Raw genomic sequence first — 20,194 nt, forward strand, 5'->3', positions numbered from 1 at the left:
GTGCCACTGCTGTGGGGTGCACATTTTTAGCATATCTAAGACTACAAACTATGGTGGCCACAAAGGCCCATTTGACCTTTACAGCTCCTATCGTTTGTGGCCCAGAGAGCCGTATCTTGAAATTATGGCTTATCTTTTTCTGGTCCCAAATGTTGTATTTTCTTGGTTGTAGCAGTAATTCATCCAGGGCAGCAGCAATGTAGTTGTGTTGGCAGGTCAGCAGGGAGGGGGATGTGAGTCCTGACCCATCCAAAGTGGACTGAGGCATCCCAAAGCTTTGGTACCAATTCACTTCAACGTCAGGCCACCTTGGGCCACCCTAGACCTGACTCAGAGCCAAGTTGAGGCAGGCCAAATTAGACCACTTCACCTTGGGCCTTAGCACAATGATACTCCAATGATACTACAATGATACTAAGGTTTAACCTAGGATCAATGATACTTACAATGATACTAAGGTTTATCCTAGGATCATCCCGGAGTCATCCCTGTTCATGTAAATAACCCGTAGGATATCCTGGGAGCAGGCAGGGATGACCCTGGGATGATCCAGGATAAACTTTAGGTCTAGCTAAGGCCTTTGTTTCAGGGATTTAGTCCAAGGCACAGCCTTAGTTTTAAAATGAAACATAGAATGAATGAAAGAAATTTACATTCATTTAGTCACATGTTTTCCTATAGAGTGTGTCTTACTGTTGTAACTCTCCCTCAGTCACCTTGATTGGGGCAAGAGTATGTTCAGTAGCTCAGAGTAGGGATCATAGAATCATAGAATAGCAGAGTTGGAAGGGGCCTACAAGGCCATCGTGTCCATCCCCCTGCTCAATGCAGGAATCCACCCTAAAGCATCCCTGACAGATGGTTGTCCAGCTGCCTCTTGAAGGCCTCTATTGTGGGAGAGCCCACAACCTCCCTAGGTAACTGATTTCATTATGGTACTACTCTAACAGTCAGGACATTTTTCCTGATGTCCAGCTGGAATCTGGCTTCCTTTAACTTGAGCCCATTATTCCTTGTCCTGCACTCTGGGAGGATCGAGAAGAGATCCTGCTCCTCCTCTGTGTGACAACCTTTTAAGTATTTGAAGAGTGCTCTCATGTCTCCCTGCAAACTTCTCTTCTCCAGGCTAAACATGCCCAGTTCTTTCAGTCTCTCTTCATAGGGCTTTGTCTCCAGACCCCCTGGTTGCCCTCCTCTGTACACACTCCAGCTTGTCTGCGTCCTTCTTGAATTATGGAGCCCAGAACTGGACGCAATACTCTAGATGAGGCCTAACCAGGCCCGAATAGAGAGGAACCAGAACCTCACGTGATTTGGAAGCTATACTTCTATTAATACAGCCCTGAATAGCATTTGCCTTTCTTGCAGCCATATCGCACTGTTGGCTCATATTCAGCTTGCGATCTCTCTGGGAAGTCCTACATCAAATGGAATCTGCAGAGTTCTCAACCATTTTCTTAATTTTATAAGAAGTTGTTCAAATTTTGTAACAGATATAAATAATACATGAAATAATAATAATAATAATAATAATAATAGTAATAATAATTAAAAACAGCCAAAAATGTGCATTGCTCTCATAGGCTTAAGGATGAAAACAGACATGGTGGTTTTTTTTACACATTTGGGGGCTTTCATGCATTCAATGTAAATTGGCTCCCCTTCAAATTCTACTAGCATGGAAGGAGCGTGAGGGGCTACCACCACAGCTGCTGAGCAACTGTGAGCCCCTTTTTTGGTCAGCGATGGCAGCCATCGTGATCTCTTGTGCTGTTTCACTGCAAGGAGAGGGTTCAGGGTTGAGAGAGGGCCCCTTTCCATAAATGCCAATTTTTGTAAATTTGCTTTCATGGAAAAAGCTAATTCTTGACACTCCATGCTCTCCTTGCAATGGGCTTGAGTGGATGGGTTGTCAAAGCCCAAAAGGCCTGTGTGTCCCAGGCTGGATGGAAGGGTGGCATGAGAGGTTCTTTGGATGCCTGTCCTGCATGGATTGGAGGGAGTCTGCCTATCCCTATATAGAAGATGGGAACAAATGTGAGACAGAGGTATGGGGACAGATCTGAAAATAATCTTGACTTGTCCTGTGGCAGATGTTATATGACCTTATGGTGGTATAATACATGTACAGGAAATGAGAAAGAGGACAAAGCAACTCCACATATGATGAGTATTAGATTGTTTCAGTGCAAGCTACTATCAAACAAGGGTGCAAAATCACAGAAGGCCAATGACATTGTTTCCACAGAACAAGTAATTCCACACTGCTATGTAGTGAGGAAATACTAAGAACAACCCACTGACCCAAGCCAGCAAAGTCACAGGGAGGCAGAGTCTATAGGCCATACTCCTTTCATACAGTTTCAAGTGTTTCAAATTGGTGACATAGAAGTCTGAAGACATAACCCCAAGAGAGATGAATTCAACAGTCCCCAGTAAGAAGATCATGAAACTTGGGGCCATGCAACATTCAAAGCCAACAATTGTTTTGTCTGAGAAGACATTAGCCAACATCTTTGGTGTATCATTGGCTGCTGTGGAATATATATCTGCCATGGAGAAGGGGGCTGGCGGGGGTTGAAATGGCTCCTTATCAGATGTTTGTTTTCAAGGCAGCACCTTTTATGGCTGTTCAACTACAGCTGTGCAGAATTCAGCATTGGTTTCGGAAGCCTGAGGCTTCAGCAGCCATTTCATAGAGTAGCCACCAGGTCGTCCACAGCCCATGCGTTCTGGAAAGAAAAGCTACAACTCCCAGCATGCCTTTGCAGGGAGGGACAGACCTAAGAGGTTTGGGTTAATAATGGGTACTTCTGGAGTTGCTTACTGAGATTGGAGAATGACGGCTGATTATGACCTTGCTGCTTCTGACCTTGGTGTATTGCCCACCCAGCCTCATGTTTGGGGCTGTGTGAGATGTTGCATGACTCACTGCAGAGTTCATGGGCAACCTGAAAGTGCAGCCGCCTTCTTCCCCTGAAAACTGCCAGCTTCACTCCTTTCCTTATTGATGCTGCACTACCACCCCAGGTCTTCAAAGTCACTTTTCAAAAATAAAGTCAATAAAAATATTTTTTAATAATAATAATAATAATAATAATAATAATAATAATAATTTATTATTATTATTTCAAAAGGTTTGATAAGCTCAGTACAATCAGTAGCAAATTAAAAATATATATTCCTACAATCAAAAACTATTAAGAGTTAGATATAAGTAGTAATGCAATACTGCAGATTCACACATAGAAGAAATTTCTTCTTATCTAGTAAATTCACTCAGTTTGTTGCAATTTGGTAACAAAATTCTACCATTAATGCAGGGAGGGGAAAGCTTGCAATGCCAGAAGCCAGGGTGGACCCGCACCTCAGCATTTGTGGAGATCCTGTGAGCTCTTGGATGTGGGTCCACCCGTGGGCTGAATGTGTCTGACTGAGTCCATGAAGGATGGATGCAGAGGATCTGTTGCCCTCACAGACCCAGTCAGATGGTTGTACAATCCCCGGGAGTGATAGGAATTATAGGCGAAAACACTTGCAGGTAAGTTGCCCACCCATAGGAGAGTTGATGAGCACAAAATGTCCACTCCCATGTCTTAGAAAGGTACAATGCAAAATGTTGGTATACTTCCTTTAATTGATGTGTTGGAGGGTACTGCGAGAGTTTCAAAGACATAAGATAAAGGTCCTAATGACATAGTTCAGATGAGGTGGTAAACCACAGTTATTAAGCATATGGAGCTAAACATTGGGACTATTCAGACATCACGGTTAAAATATGGTGAAGAATTCATTATGATTACGAATAGTTCACATGACCCAATAAGCTAGATTGAATACATTTCTGGATTTGTCCAAGTTTTTGCTCCCTCCTGTGAAGTCCGTTTTTTTAAAAAATTTTTAATTCCCCCCCCCCAAAAAAAAATCCTGACTTCACCAGATATATATATTCCTGACACCAGATATATTGTGTCTCATGAGTCTTCTAGGGTGAGGTGTCTAACATCTCAAAAGATGTTTGACACCTCATCTGAGAAGACTCACAAGACTTCTGGGAGAGGCACGGAAGACATGGAGCGAGATGTCTGACCAGTACTCTGACCTGCTGCCTCCTGAACTGGCTTAAGAGTCAGTAGGATGCAGCACAAGTCATTGTTTGATGGCTTCCCTGCCTTTTCCAGAAATCCCCCTTATCTCGAGACTTCCAGAAGAGGCAGGGAAGCTGCCACTCACTTGCTGGCCTTCCCCTCTCCCATGAAAATCAGTACATATTTCTTGTTATCATACATTTATTTTAACAACAACAACAAAATACTTCTATTTCCTTAGCAAAAATGGATTTGGGCAATGGCCTTGCTTCTTTGAGTCCTTCATCAATATGATCCTAACTTTTCTTGATGGTGCCTTTCTGTCTATGGAAACCTGTTAATTATCTTCCACTTCTTGCACCAGGTGCAGGAGAGAATTGTGCACATTGAAGAAAAAACCCAAAACATGTTTGCTGCCAAAAGAGCTACCCAGGACCCAAATGATAAAAAACTAATGATCTCCCCTTGGAATTACGCAGATTTCTATAATTTGCTCAGCCGGCCAAAGCTTGAAAGACACAGAAGAAAGCAAGCAATGAAAGAGCAAGGCTTAAAGTTGTTATAAATACATCCCTGTGCTATGGTCACCTGGGAGTAGGAGGAAGAGGCTGGCAGGGCTCTGTCCATTTCTTTCTTACATTTCCCCTCTTTTCATCTTAGTACCCAGACCCGAAATTGGATTGCTTGCCATCTCACCTACTACTCAAGGCATGTTTTTGTGTCCCTGTTCATGCTGAGAATAAGGCTCATGCACTTCTATTAAGGGACACCTTGGCAGAGCCAGGCAGCAACCAATGTTGTCTTCTAATGCCATGTCATTCCATTTAGAATGCCTACAGGTCTGTCTACAGAGAAGATTTGCTGATAGGATGTTGTGGCTACTGGTGTTGCAGATTCTTCTGCCCACCATGCTTTATAGAGTAGATACCGTGCAGTGTCCTTTAAACGATCCCCTCCCAGCTCCACATGAGTGGTATCAGCAAGGTAGAATTCTGATCGGTGGGATTTCTTCTCAGTTCACTGATAGTTCTGATGAAGTTTTGTTTGAGGAGCAACCTTCTCAGAAGCTGTTTGTTATACAGTAAGGAAATATTTTTCACCTATTCACCTGCAATCACAAATCTCTCTTTGGAATAGTGACATGCTGCTGTTATGGATTTTGGTCTTCGCTGAGTCTTACTAATCTATACTTCCAAAATTTAGGGAAACCGTGGTTATGAGTTAACTACCCATAGCTGATGAATACTTGTCAAAATATTCAACAAAACAACTTCAGATGGATTCAATTTTGCTTTTGTACTAACAAGAATTATTGAAGGAATTATTATTATTATTATTATTACTATTATTAGACTTGTGACATCACATGATAATTTAAATTGTGTTTATGTTTGTGTTTGTGTTAAATGGACTTTTGTTACAGATTCGTAGATCATAATAGCTTAACAATAAATTAAATTAATTAAAAATACCTTATTTTTAGATTTGCAGAGAGTTTGCATTCTCAGTACCAAGCCCAGTATTCAATACTAAATAGGCTGTTTAGCTGACAGGTACACAGGGCGGTTGAACTAATAATAAGTAGCTCATGAATTCTGAAATCAGCACATATATGAACCTTTTTTATGTAGAAATTAACTCATAACTAATATTAAGGTATGTCCCATAAATAGGGGCTCAGAGGCCATAGCTAGACCTAAGGTTTATCCCAGGATTGTCCTGGGGACATACCTGTTCATCTAAGTGCCACACAGGGCATCCAGCACTCAGGCAGGGACGAACCCAGGATGATCCTGGGATAAACCTTAGATCTAGCTACGGCCACAGTCATCATTATCTTATTGTTATTTAGCATTCCTAAAAATACTTACATAAAAGGCTTACATATACACTTTTCACCCTAGATGAGATCGATTTGATGTTTACCTTTCAGAAGATCACTCTTTACTAGAGGTGTGCAGAGTGGATCTGGTCCACTCTGTTTTTTGCATTTTTAGTACAGAATTCACACCCCTACTTTTTACTTAAAAATGCTAATGAAACTTAAGTCTATGGGCTTTCCCCCCCCTGTACAACTGTATACAAAGTTGTTTTTCTGTGTATAACTTAAACAACTTTTTTGTTCATTAATATATGAGTAAAAACATTTTTAATTATTTTTTTAATTTTTCAAAACAAAATCAGCACAGAAAAGGAATAAGAAAAAAAGGAAATAAATAATAAACCCATTCAATTCATATGAAATTATTGACAGGGTGTCACTCATTATGAATTTACAATCTTAGACATACCGTATTTCTTCTATTGTAAGACGGTTTCAATTGTAAGACGCACACTAATTTCAGTACTACCAACAGAAAAAATCCCCACCTAAGACACACCCCTGATTCTAAGACGCATCTCGTTTTTAGAGACATTTAAATGGGGAAAAAAGTTTGTCTTAAAATCGAAGAAATAGAGTATGTGGAATTCATTGGTTGGTTAGAAATTTTCTATACATTTATTTATTTATTTATTTATTACATTTCTATTAGGGGTGTGCACGGACCCCCCGCTCCGCTTCACTTGCAGATCCGCCATTTTTCGGATCGGGCCGCTCCGCTCCGCCCCCGCTCCGCCCACTTCCGCTCCGCTCCGCTCAGAGCTCCGGATCCGGATCGGAGCTCCGTTTTCCCCCCCCCATAGGCTTGCATTGAAAGCTAAAAAATTATACAACTTTTTTTCTGTTCAAGTTAGAAACCTCACGTTTGGCACCATGACACCTCATGGGGGTATACACACGCACGCCAAGTTTCAAAGCAATCCCATCATCCCCTGATTTTTGGGGAATTTTTGAAAATCGGGCACCCCATTCACACCCCTTTCCATAGCTCCGTCAATTTGCACATTAGAAACCTCAAACACGCCACCATGAAAGCTTATCCAGGGATACATACGCACGCCGAGACTCAAGGCAGTCCCATCATCCCCTGATTTTTGGGGAATTTATGAAAATCCAACACCCCTTTCCATAGCTCCGTCAATTTTGCACGTTAAAAAAAACCTCAAACTCACCACCATGACAGCTTATCCAGGGATACGTACGCCGCACGCCGAGACTCAAGGCAGTCCCATCATCCCCTGTTTTTTGGCGGGCTTAAACCTGCAAAATTTGGAACTTCCAAAACTCCAAGTGAGCGCAGGAAGGACTTCTCCCCTGAGTCAAAGCCACACACACACAACATCCCTGCGAGGTGGGCAGGGGAGGAGGGAGGGAAGGCAGGCAGGCATGCAGCTGGCATTTCTGGGGGCATAAGGAAGTGAGCCAAGGATAAGCCAGTAATGCATATAAAATGGAATAAATCAATCAATAATCAAAGGAGGGGTGGAATTAAAAGCAGCAGTGTTGCTCAATAAACAGCAAGAAGAATTTTTAAAAAAAGGCTATATCTGTCTTTTACCAGCAATAGGGGGATGTGCCCGGGGGAGGGGGAAGTAGCTGCCAGTTCAACTCAAGACAGCCATTGCTTCACCAACAGCTCTGAGCTTGAGAAGTAAACGCTCACTTCAACTCATAATAGGCATCGCTCCACCACTAAGAAGTAAACGCTCACTTCGACTCATGATAGGCATTGCTCCACCGTTTTACTCTCTTTGGAAGGCTCTAATGGCCTTCCAGTGCAGGAGAGAGTGGGGGCACGTCCACGATGAGATGCCCTAGGGGAGCTCATCCCCTTGCACCACATCTTTTCAGTTGTTCCCCAAAGTTAGGGTGGGTAGCAGTGCTGTGTTTCTATCTCTTATTCTTGGCTTAGTATATGATTTCAGGTTGTGTTTGTGCATTTGGTGGGGCTACTGTGTTAAAAAACACTGGGAAAAGTCCGTTCAGATGAAGAAAGAGAAGTTTCCCAGAATCCCAAGTTACCCGTTTTGCCTATGCCCTCCTTTAACTTTGGGATCATGTGATCATGACCGGGAGCTGACTCTGCCCCTCAGCCCTTTGAAAAAGGTATTTTTCCCGCCGATTTTTTAAAAAATTCTAGCGCGCGACCCGCACCACGCAGAGAGGTGAGAGTAGTCTCAAAATGACCCCCATCCACGACTCTCTGTGCACAAGAATTTTCAGAATGATAGCTTAAAAACCAACCCAGTTATGCCCGAGTCTTTCCCGCAATGCAATCCTATGGGCGAAAAGCCGAAAACGCCGTTTGAGCCACGCGGTTGACCCGATTTTCAAAAAAATATAGCACGCGACCCGCACGACGCAGAGAGGTGAGAGTGGTCTCAAAATGACCCCCATCCACGACTCTCTGAGCACAAGAATTTCCAGAACGATAGCTTCAAAAAGAACGTAGTTATCCGTGATTATTTCCCGCAATGCAATCCTATGGCGAAATGTTTTCAAGATGGCGATCGGAGCACTCCGCGGAAAGAGAAGCACTCTGAAAATGGCCGCTTCTCTTCGCCTTGCTTCTAGGGGTCCGCAGTCCGCTCCTACTCCGCCTCTGGGTAAGGCGGAGCAGGCCAATCCGCTACTGCTTCTACGCTCCTAATCGGAGCGGATCACACCCCTAATTTCTATACCGCCCAATAGCTGGAGCTCTCTGGGCGGTTCACAAAAATTAAAACCATTCAAAGTATAAAACAACAGTATAAAACCATAATATAAAATACAATATAAAATATATCTTCTGAATAACCATTTTATATTTAATCTCTTTTCCATAATCTGAGGAAAGGCTTTGAAAAATGCTGCTCTGTATGTCCATGATCTGTATATGTAATCAAATCTTGGCATGTTTTATAGAAGTGAGATGTTTTGCTCTTGCCATTAGCTAGTTTAGGTTGGTATGTCAATTTTTTCTGCCCTAGCTATTTGCTATAATTCCATATACCATGATTTCAATACTACTTTAAGTACACTTTTGACCTTAAATAGTGCAGTCTCACATCTCTTTATTATTCAAATAACTTCTTGTCTGAAGTCATATGGCTTTAACTCACCATTTTCACTTTGGATGGGTAGCTTTCAGTCCAACTTGAAAAAAAAGAAAACTATGCCAGCTACCCAGAATTCATTATGAATCTGCTTGTGAACCTTTACCTTCCCTTCAATACAGTGGCTACTTTTTACTTATTTACATTTTCAAATTCTTAATCATTTATCATTAACATTTGGCATTTGCATTTCATTATAAGATATCATATATTCTTTTAAGGCAGTGGGGTTAGCATTTCTCCATAGTTTTCCCAGAAAGTCTGAGAAGGCAAAATTAGCTTTCTCCTAGAAATCTAAGACATTGTACCTGTAGGCTTGGCCAATCCAACCACTTCCTTGTGCATGCAACTTGGGCCTCATCTACACTAAGCAGGATATTTCACTATGAAAATGGTATATAAGAGTTAGGAGCCACACCAGGCAGGATATAGCAGTATGAAAGCAGTATATGGTATGTGTCAATGGGCTCCAACATTTGTCAGTGCACTTCAATACCGCTGTAAAGCAGTCGTGTGGCGCCTGCCTTTTATATACCTCTTTCATAGCAGTTTCACAGCACAATATCCTGCTTGGTGTAGATGAGGCCTAAGGGCCTTGCCAGACCTACAAGATAATCCGTCTGGGAGGAGGGGCGAAGGCACGCTACAGCTAGCACATGCTGTCACCCTTTTCTAGCTGTCACCACACGATGGGGCAAGGGAAAGCCCCGTCACATGCTCCGCTTTCCCCCCCTTAAAGGGCCATGAGCGCAGGAGCGCACCACCGAAGGAGGAAGGTTTTTTTAAAGAAAAATAATGGGTTCCCCGCTCCCTGTGCCGTCCCAAGTCCCCGCTCACCAGGCCTTGTCCCCCCTGTCTGCCAGCCCCCTGTCCCCGATGCCCGTCGCTGCTCACCAGGCCCTGTCCCTGTCCTTCTCCCCCCTAGTCCCCGATGCCTGTCTCAACGGCCTAAGTCTACCATGAACATGGACATTGTTCTCACACAATGAAAGCTCTTTCTAGTTTGTTTTTGTTTTTTTGCAGTTCTTTTTCAATTTTATTTTATTTAAAGAGATACTAAAAGGAATGAATACAAACAATCCCCTAACAACTAATATTAAACCAATGGTTATATGAATATGTATAATGTACAAAAAATTATTTTAGAGTGGATTGATACAACTTCTATGGAAAAGAGGCTTAACTGAAGTAGAAAAAGGAAACTTAAAAAGCAAAAAGGAGACAAAAAGAAAAAGAAACCTAAATCTTAAATGTGCTGTATTCCTTCATTTGTTGTTACAATGTCCATATATTCAGAGCTGAAACAGGCATACATTGTTGTACATTCAGTTGTGATACATATTGAACGCATCTCCCCCAAACGGCTTTGAATGAATCTGATTTCCTTGAATTTGAAGCAAGTCAGAAGTTATTTTTTCTGATATTGCCACAGAACACATGTTTCGATACCATGCAGATAAATTCAAATTGCCCAATATTTTCCACTGCTGCATGATTGTCTGATGAGCAGCCATCAACAGGATTATTAAATCTTTAAATTTCAATCCAGTATTAAGTCCTTTATATATTGATAATAAGAATAATGTTGGATCATATACAATTGTTTCTCTAGTAATCATCATTAATTTTCTATGTACTCATCTCCAGAATCCCTGGATATATGGACAAGACCACTGTAAATGAAAATATGTGCCATTTATCTTGCAGCCTCTCCAACAGAGAGGACTACTAGTTTTAGTGATGTGTGATAATTGTACTGGTGTTCCATACCATCTATGCAATATTTTTAAAGATGTTTCTCAAATATAAGCTGATATTGATTTAAATGGTCTGTTATTCCATAATTTGTTCCATCGAGCTTCTTCTAATTCTTCTTCAAAATCTCCTTCCCAGACTTTCCTCAATCCCTCCATTGTGCCCATCTGAACATCTATTAATATAGCATACACTAAAGATACTAAAGCTCTTTAAGTTGAAGAAGAAGAAAAAAATGTTTTGTTTTGTTTAAGAGATATAACGAACCAGTAAACATCCTATGCATAACATGAAGACTATTTTGTGATTCATCATAAATTATATTACGTTTAAAGGGGAAAGTTTTAAAGAAGAAACTTTTGATAAACATTTGATAAATGTTTAACGGGGAATTTTTTGATAAACACAGGACTATCTGATATATATATATATATATATATATATATATATATATATATATACCAGTTAATACACAGAAATTAGTGGTATTGTAATTCAGAAGGTTCACAGACTGAAGGAACTGCTTTTGATACTGTCAATTATCATTTTTGTTACAGTATGATAACAAAATTCTACCAACATGTCTTGGCCTTGGCGTTTGCTGTGAATGAGATCAATAGGGATCCTGAGCTCTTGCCCAATATTACGCTCGGATTCCACATCCATGACAGCTATTATGATGCACTGATGACCTGTCGGACCACTCTGGACCTGCTCTTCAAATCACACCGATTTATCCCCAACTACAAATGTGACACCCATAAAAACCTGATAGCCGTCATTGGAGGGCTTGGCTTTGATACCTCTGTCAATATGGAAGACATTTTAGGGTACTACAAAATACCACAGGTAGGGTATGTTCACGGGAGTGTTGGGAAATTTGGCTTGTAACCAAAAAATAAAGATCTTAAAAGTTGCATCTTAGTGCCATTCTGCCACACCCAGCTTAACCTGGGTGCAGGGAGGCCTCTGTGGGCGGAAGAGAGAATGAGACATGCCCGCCAGCTATTGGCTAGGCGCATCACGGTGCCACCAGGCTGGGAGGGGGTTGCGGGGTTCATAAATGAAAACTCAGCCCTCCCAGGATCATCTTTGCTATGTGGCTCCCCCCCTCACTACCTCCCTCCCTCCCTGCAGTGTGGGTTTGCTGGTTGCCATTACGGAGCCAAGTGGGATTTTTTTTTACAGTTGCACTTAATTGTGCATCAGTTTTTTTTTTGTGTAACTTCACACTGTAATACAGCTTGGGAGTATTAAAAAGATTAATTTATCAATGCTTTGCTTTTAATAATGTATTAGTTTTAAATGTTTTAATTAGTTACTAGCTGTACCCGACGTAAGATACGCTGTTGTAGCATATCTTAAAGGTTATTAATTAAATATCATTGCATTTTATTTCTTTATTCATTCATATATTTCATTGCAAACATAATTAACAATCTCCTTCTTCTCAGATAAAACACTTAATGAGCTCAGTGTTCGATCTCTTGAGAGAGGAACAGAAGTAAAATTTCTTGAAATTTTGAAGCCACGGGGAAAAAATTGGGGGGGGGGGAATGGAAAAATATGCAATTTTCAGCTCTCTTTACAGATCTGAAGTCACTTTGTTGCTTTAGGACAGCTTTCCCCAACCAGATGTTTTCCACTTCAACTCCCATCAGCCCCATGCAGCTTGGCCAATGGTGAGGAACTCTGGAAGTTGTAATCTAAAACAGGTGGAGGGCACCAGGCTGGGGAAGGCTGTCCCCAGTATAGAGGGCATTTAATTGGTACCCAAAAAATAAAAAGGAAGAAGAGATGCCAGGGCTCTAGGGCAACACTCCTCCTCCAACCGGCTTTGATCTGGAATCCCTAAATTCCCGGATGGGTGGGGGCATTCTCCGTGGTGCTGAGGGAAATGCACTTTGCACATGCTCAGAGGCATGCTCTCCTTGACTCTTCACTCCAAGCTGAGCACTCGGCTTAGGGGGGGGGACAGAAACGCAGAATGCCACATCCAGGGGAAGGGGTTAGAATCCAGATTTAATAATTTTTAAAAAGTGTGTGTGTGGGGGGGGGGGCGGAATTCAGCCCCCTGAGGTAGCCCTCCTCCTCTCCCCAACCTTCCCTCATACCATGTGGGCAATCTTTAAGCCTCCCCTCACTGAGCGCAGGAAAGCCTGGTTCACTGCCAACATGGTTGCTTCTGAGGCAACAGAGCGTAGCGGCAGGAGGTCCCAGAAGGGGTGCCCGTTACTTGGCAGCGGCGGCGAGCACAAAGAAGGCTACTCATTTCCCCCCTGCAGGATGGCGGAATATCCAATGAGGCGAAAGCAGCTGCCTTAGCTGGGCCTTAGTTCGCCTTGCCCACCCCCAGGCGAGGTTCAGGTGCCAGTCTTCCCTCCGTCGAGAGTGAGGGTGGCCTTGGCTCCCCACTCCCTCTCTCCCTGCCACGCCTACCTCACGGGGTGGTTGTGAGGATAAACATGGAGGAAGAGGGCCCACGTCTGCCACCCTGAGCTCCTTGGACAGATAGCCATACAATTAAATGAACCACTGGGGATAAGCATTGATTTTTACATTTTTTCGAAATGGATTTGTTACATTCATGTGAACCACCCAGAGATCTACGGCTATTGGGTGGTATAGAAATGCAATAATTTATTTACTTATTACATTTTTATACCATCCAATAGCCAAAGCTCTCTTGGGTGGTTTACAAAAACTAAAACCATGGGAGCGGAGCCATGCTCGAACTCTGCCCAGACGGACCCGATGGTGCTGAGGGGTGGCCAAACTCACTCTTTATGGTCGCTTAGCAACAGGAAAAGAGCGCAAGGGCATGCAACCTTTGGGGCCAATTGTAATCTCATACTCTGAGCCTTGCGGCCTGAGTTGGAGGTGAAAAAGGAAGGTCTCCGTACCCCACAAAGGGCAGGCCAGTGGGAAGGAGAATGGTGATGAATGGACTGCCCAACTTGAGAGACCTGTAAACAGGCCATACTGGATACCTGATAGGATTCCTACCGCTTTGCAGATCATTAATAAATGTGGCCCTATTTTAACCCAGGTATTCCTGTCTCATCTCGTTATTTATTGGCCTATGCACCACAAATCCGAGAGCTGAGAAAATTCTCAGATCCATACAATTTTCATAACAATTGATCAGAAACCCCCAAATACACCACTGGTCAAGACGAGGTGGGATTTGTCTCTCCCCATAAACCAAATGAGAAGGCACAAGTTCCACAAACCTGCTGCAGATATTCTTCTCAGGTTTTTAAAGTTTCTTATCAGGGGACACCTCTTTGGTGTATGCCCCTCTTCAGCAAGGCGAAGAGAAGCGCCCATTTTCGGAGTGATAGGAAGATCCTTTAGATTAATGATCCTTTAGATAGGAAGATCCTTTAGATCCTTAGATTAGATTAAACTGATGCAGGTTCACCATAAATTGTGCAAGTATCAATCATGCCTCACAAACACATTCTGCTCAAGAATATGTGTGTGTGTGTGTGTGTGTGTGTGTGTGTGTGTGTGTGTGTGTGTGTGTGTTTAGTCACAGAACAGATAATCACCTCGGATTCTTAGCTTGACATCTGGAAAACTTACTTTCAGTATAAGAGTCAGTATTTCTGAAAATGGGAAATAAAGACAATGGGACTTACTTTAGAGAATACCTTTGCTGAACAAACAAGTATGCACTTATAGGCTTAAAGTATCGGTTTTCCATTTAGCTTATATATGGCTCAATTGCCCCAGAGGAAAGAGACACAATACAGAAAAAAGCCTTTTACCGAATGGTCCCAAATGAAAGCAGTCAATACCTTGGAATTATCTACTTACTTCAGCATTTTGGATGGACATGGGTCGGGATCTTTGTCGTTGACAATGACAGTGGAGAAAGTTACTTGCAGGCCATGGAGACTTTGCTTTCTCAGAATGGAATCTGTTCAGCCTTCACCCAAAGAATACCACAACATATCCATATAGATAACTTGGGTGAAATTAATGACAGAATCTCAGAAATATATCTGATTGTCACATCTACTGAAGCCAATGCATTTATCGTCTATGGAGAAGCACTCACAATTACATGGCTAAGAACTGCTAAGTTCATAATAGATTCTGGAAATGAGGCAAATACATCCTTTGGAAAGGTGTGGATTGTGACCACCAAGAGTGATTTCATATTAATGGGCATTCAGAGAGGCTGGGGTCTTCAGTTGTTTCAAGGTGCCATTTCCTTTACAATTCATTCAAAGGATTGTCCGGGATTCCGAGAATTTATTCAGAACATCAAACCTCACTGGACACAAGGAAACAGCTTCCTCAAGGACTTCTGGGAGCAAGCATTTGACTGTTTCTTTCCAAGACCTGGGATGCCTGTAATGGTAAATGAAACATGTACTGGAGAAGAGAAACTGGAGAGTCTTCCCACACCTCTGTTTGAACTGGGCATGACTGGCCACAGCTACAGTATCTATAATGCTGTCTATGCAGTGGCTCATGCTTTACATGCCATGATATCAAGTAGAACCCACCACAGAGTAATGTTTTGGGGTAAAATGGCTGCTCTTCAAGACCTGCAGCCTTGGCAGGTAATATCTCTGCAACAAAACCTTATTTCAATGAACAGATTAATTCATGGTTAGAATGTATACAGTTTTCTGCTTGATGAATAAATTTCGAGATGTAGTGATGCATCAAACTCATTCACGACTTCTGTGAGTTTCCATTTCTTCTCATCAAAGCATCTTAATAATGAGAAAAGCCCCAATTTTCATACTTGATCTTTCTCACATGTAATTGTTTTTGAATGGGTCTAGTCTAAATAGGACCAGCCTTGTATATAACTCATAACCATTATCATTAAGGGAAGATGAAATCTTAGATATACTATTTCCCATCTTGCCCTCTTTTTCAATTCCATTTTTCACTTCATCCATTCCAATTAGCTCCATCCATTTCTTCATGGCATTTCATTTAATAACTCAGCTGGAGAATCAGTGTCCTTCAATGATAATAAGGAAGTAGAAGGTGGATTTGACATCATTAACTTGGTCACTTTCCCCAATAACTCCTTCAAGAGAGTGGAAGTTGGAAAGATGGATCCCAATGCTCCAGAAGGAAAAGAATTCATGATTGATGGGGATATGATTGTATGGCCCAGTGGATTTAACCAGGTATGTCTTGTGGAGTACTCTTTGTGGGCTGCGTGTTCCGCAAAATACTAACCAGGTTCTATATCTATCTATCTATCTATCTATCTATCTATCTATCTATCTGGGCTCTTCCACACCAAGCAGGATATTGCAGAATGAAAGTGGTATGAAAGTGGTATATTAAAGGGAGGAGCCACACCAGGCAGAATATACTAGTAGGAAGGTTGTATATGGTATGTGTCTGGGGCTGCAACAGTTGTCAGTACACTTCAATATCACTATACAAATTAGTGTGGCTCCTGCTTTTTATATACCACTTTTATTTTATTTATTTATTTATTTATTTATTTATTTATTACATTTTTATACTGCCCAATAGCCGAAGCTCTCTGGGCGGTTCACAATACTGCTTTCATAGATGAGTCGATTCTATCTTCCTAACCAGACTTTGGGAAGGGTCACCAAGCTCTAGAAGAGATTCAGTACCATCTACTACGTTCAGAAATAAAAAGCCATATTGGAGGGCCAAATATCTTTCATGTCTTCCTTAAAAATATTTATTTAAATTAACCAACACAATGAACAATGTTCTTTTGGCTTTGAGTAGGAATATAGGGATCAACACATTTTGGTTACCACATGCCTCTTTTTGAATATATCTGTTTCTGTGGAAAATGTTACTTAACTCGTAGTTCCGAATTGAAAAATGAACAGGTATGGCTATCACCCATTCTAAACCTTCTCCATTTGTTTGGTTAGGTGCTTCCAATATCTCTGTGCAATGAACACTGCTTTACTGGTCATGAGAAGAAAAACAAGGAAGGAGAAAAGTTTTGCTGCTATGATTGTGCTCCATGTGCTCAAGGGAAGATTTCAAATGAAACTGGTAGGTAATTTGCTCCAATTTTGCCATCAATGGCTTGGAATGAAAAATAGTATTCTCCACACAGACAACTACAGAGGTTGGAATCAGACTTCATGGGTCCTTTACTTCTGCCTGAAGCCAATCTCATGTTACCCAGCTCTCGAAGAGATTGGGATGGCACAAGGGAGAAGGCAAGCCTTGAAATCCCTTTCCATCATGCAATATTCTGCATGCCGGAGAACATTTTTGCACCCTATCCATACAGGTCTTGTCTGCAGATGAACTGACATTGAAGTGAGATCTCTGCTCTTTTTCAGATATGAATGACTGTTTCCCATGTCCAGAAGATGAGTATCCAAACTTGAATAGAAATAGATGCATCCCCAAAACTATACATTTTCTGTCTCATGAAGAACCTTTAGGGGTCTGCTTAATCTCAGTTGCTCTTTCATTTTCACTGATCACAGCCTTCGTGATTGGCATTTTTCTAAAGCACAGTGATACACCTATAGTGAAAGCCAACAACCAGAACCTCACCTACACTCTCCTCATCTCTCTCCTGCTTAGCTTCTTCTCCACTTTGCTGTTCCTGGGCAAGCCTGGGGAACTGACCTGCCTTCTCCGACAACCAACTTTTGGCTTCGTTTTTTCAGTGGCTGTTTCTTGTGTTTTGGCAAAAACCACTATAGTTTTTCTTGCATTCAGGGCCACAAAACCTGGATCTAGGTTGAAGAACTGGGTAGGGAAATCACTGGCTCATTCCATTGTCCTCTCATGCTCCCTTATTCAAGCAAGCCTTTGCACGGTGTGGTTGGCAACCTCTCCCCCATTCCCTGATTTCGACATGCACTCAGAAACTGAAGATATCATTGTGCAATGCAATGAAGGATCCATCACTATGTTCTACTGTGTCCTGAGCTACATGGGCCTGTTGGCCTTTTCCAGCTTCACTGTGGCCTTCCTAGCCCGTAATTTGCCTGATAGTTTTAATGAAGCCAAGTTTATTACATTCAGCATGGTGGTCTTTTGCAGTGTGTGGGTCTCGTTTGTTCCATCCTATCTGAGCACAAGAGGGAAACACATGGTGGCTGTGGAGATCTTCTCCATCTTGTCCTCTGCTGCTGGATTACTGGCTTGTATCTTTTCCCCTAAATGCTACATAATTATGCTTAGACCAGAGCTGAACAGTAGGGAACAACTCTTAAGGAGAAAGGATTGAATATTTCCCTGATCTTCCTCCTACTCTCATTTTCTCTCAATATGGGTAAAGGTTTTAAGTATGGTAGTGCATGGTTCTCACAATTTGCCTTAGGGTCCATTTTGGAGTCCTTGAAATTGCCCCGAATCAGCTTGGGGTGCTTCGACACCATAGCTGAGGCAAAATTCAGCCCCCCTCAAGGTGAATTCGCCTTGTGTCTCCCTTGATATTGTCCATGCAGCTGGACCACCAGAAGGTGGGGAGCAAGTCTGAGTAAGAGTCCATTGAATTCCTGACTCCATGATCCCTCCCTCACCCCTCAAACCCAGAGCTGCTGCTGATGGGACTTACCCGCTCACCTGCTGCCACTGTGCCACTGCTGTGGGTTGCACATTTTTAGCACATCTAAGACAACAAACTATGGTGGCCAGAAAGGGCCATTTGATCTTTACAGCTCCTATCGTTTGTGGCCCAGAGAACCATATCTTGAAATCATGGCTTATCTTTTTCTGGTCCCAAATGCTGTATTTTCTTGGTTGTGGCAGTAATGCAGCCATGGCAGCAGTAATGTAGTTGTGTGGGCAGGTCAACAGGGAGACGGAGGTGAGTCCTGAGCCATCCAAAGTGGACTGAGGCATCCCAAAGCTTTGGTACCAATTCACTTCATTGTCAGGCCACCTTGGGTCACCCTAGACCTGATTCAAAGCGAAGGGGAGGTGGGACAAATTAGCCCACTTCACCTTGGGCCTTAGCTAGACCTAAAGTTTATCCCAGGATCATCCCGGGGTCATCCCTGCCTGTTCATGTAAATGACACATAGGATATCCTGGGAGGAGGCAGGGATGACCCTGGGATGATCCCAGGATAAACCTTAGGTCTAGCTAAGGCCTTGGTTTCAGGGATTTGGTCCAAGGTACAGCCCTAGTTTTAAGATGAAACATAGAATAAATGAAAGAAATTTACATTCGTTGAGTCACATGTTTCCCTATAGAGTGTGTCTTACTGTAGTAACTCTCCCTCAGTCACCTCGATTGGGGCAAGAGTATGTTCAGTAGCTCGGAGTAGGGATGTCCTACATCAAATGGAATCTGCAGAGTAGTCAACCATTTTCTTAACTTTACAGGATGTTGTTCAAATTTTGTAATAGAAATAAATAATATATGAACTAATAATAATAATAATAATAATAATAATAATAATAATAATAATAATAATAAAATAATAAAAATAATAAAAAACAGCCAAAAATGTGCATTTCTCTCATAGGCTTAAGCATGAAAATAGACATTTTTTTATATACATTTGGGGGCTTTGATGCATTCATTGTAAATTGGCTCCCCTTCATACTCTACTAGCATGGAAGGAGCATGCTGGGCTACCATCACAGATGCTGATTAGTGTGACCCCCTTTTTTGGTCAGTGGTGACAGCCATGGTCTTTTCCTGTTTCACTGCAAGGAGAGGGTTCAGGGTTGAGAGAGGCCTCCTTTCCATAAATGCCAATTTTTGTAAATTTGCTTTCATGGAAAAAGCTAATTCTTGACACTCCATGTTCTCCTTGCAATGGGCTTGAGTGGATGGGTTGTCAAAGCCCGAAAGGCCTGTGTGTCCCAGGCTGGATGGGTGGGTGGCATGAGTGGTTCATTGGATGCTTGTCCAGCATGGATTGGAGGGAGCCTGTCCATTCCTATATAGAAGATGGGAACAAATGTGAGACGGGGGTACAGGGACAGATCTGAAAATAATCTTGAATTGTCCTTCCCATATGAAGTTATCATGGTATAATACATGCACAGGAAATCAGAAAGAGGACAAAGCAACTCCATGTATGATGCGTATCAGCTTGTTTCAGTGCAAGCTACCATCAAACAAGGATGAAAAATCACAGAAGGAGTGGACAATGACATTGTTTCCACAGAATGAGTAATTCCACACTGCTATAAAGTTAGGAAATACTAAGAGCAACCCACTGACCCAAGCCAGCAAAGTCACAGGGAGGCAGAGTCTATAGGCCAAACTCCTTTCATACAGTTTCAAATGTTTCAAACTGGCGACATAGAAGTCTGAAGACATAACACCAAGGGTGATGAATTCAGCAGTCCCCAGTAAAAAGGTGATGAAACTTGGGGCCATGCAACATTCAAAACCGACAATTGAAAGGGCTCCTCATC

The sequence above is a fragment of the Elgaria multicarinata genome, chromosome 11 (genome assembly GCF_023053635.1).
Source record: "Elgaria multicarinata webbii isolate HBS135686 ecotype San Diego chromosome 11, rElgMul1.1.pri, whole genome shotgun sequence".
Lineage (NCBI taxonomy): Eukaryota > Metazoa > Chordata > Lepidosauria > Squamata > Anguidae > Elgaria > Elgaria multicarinata.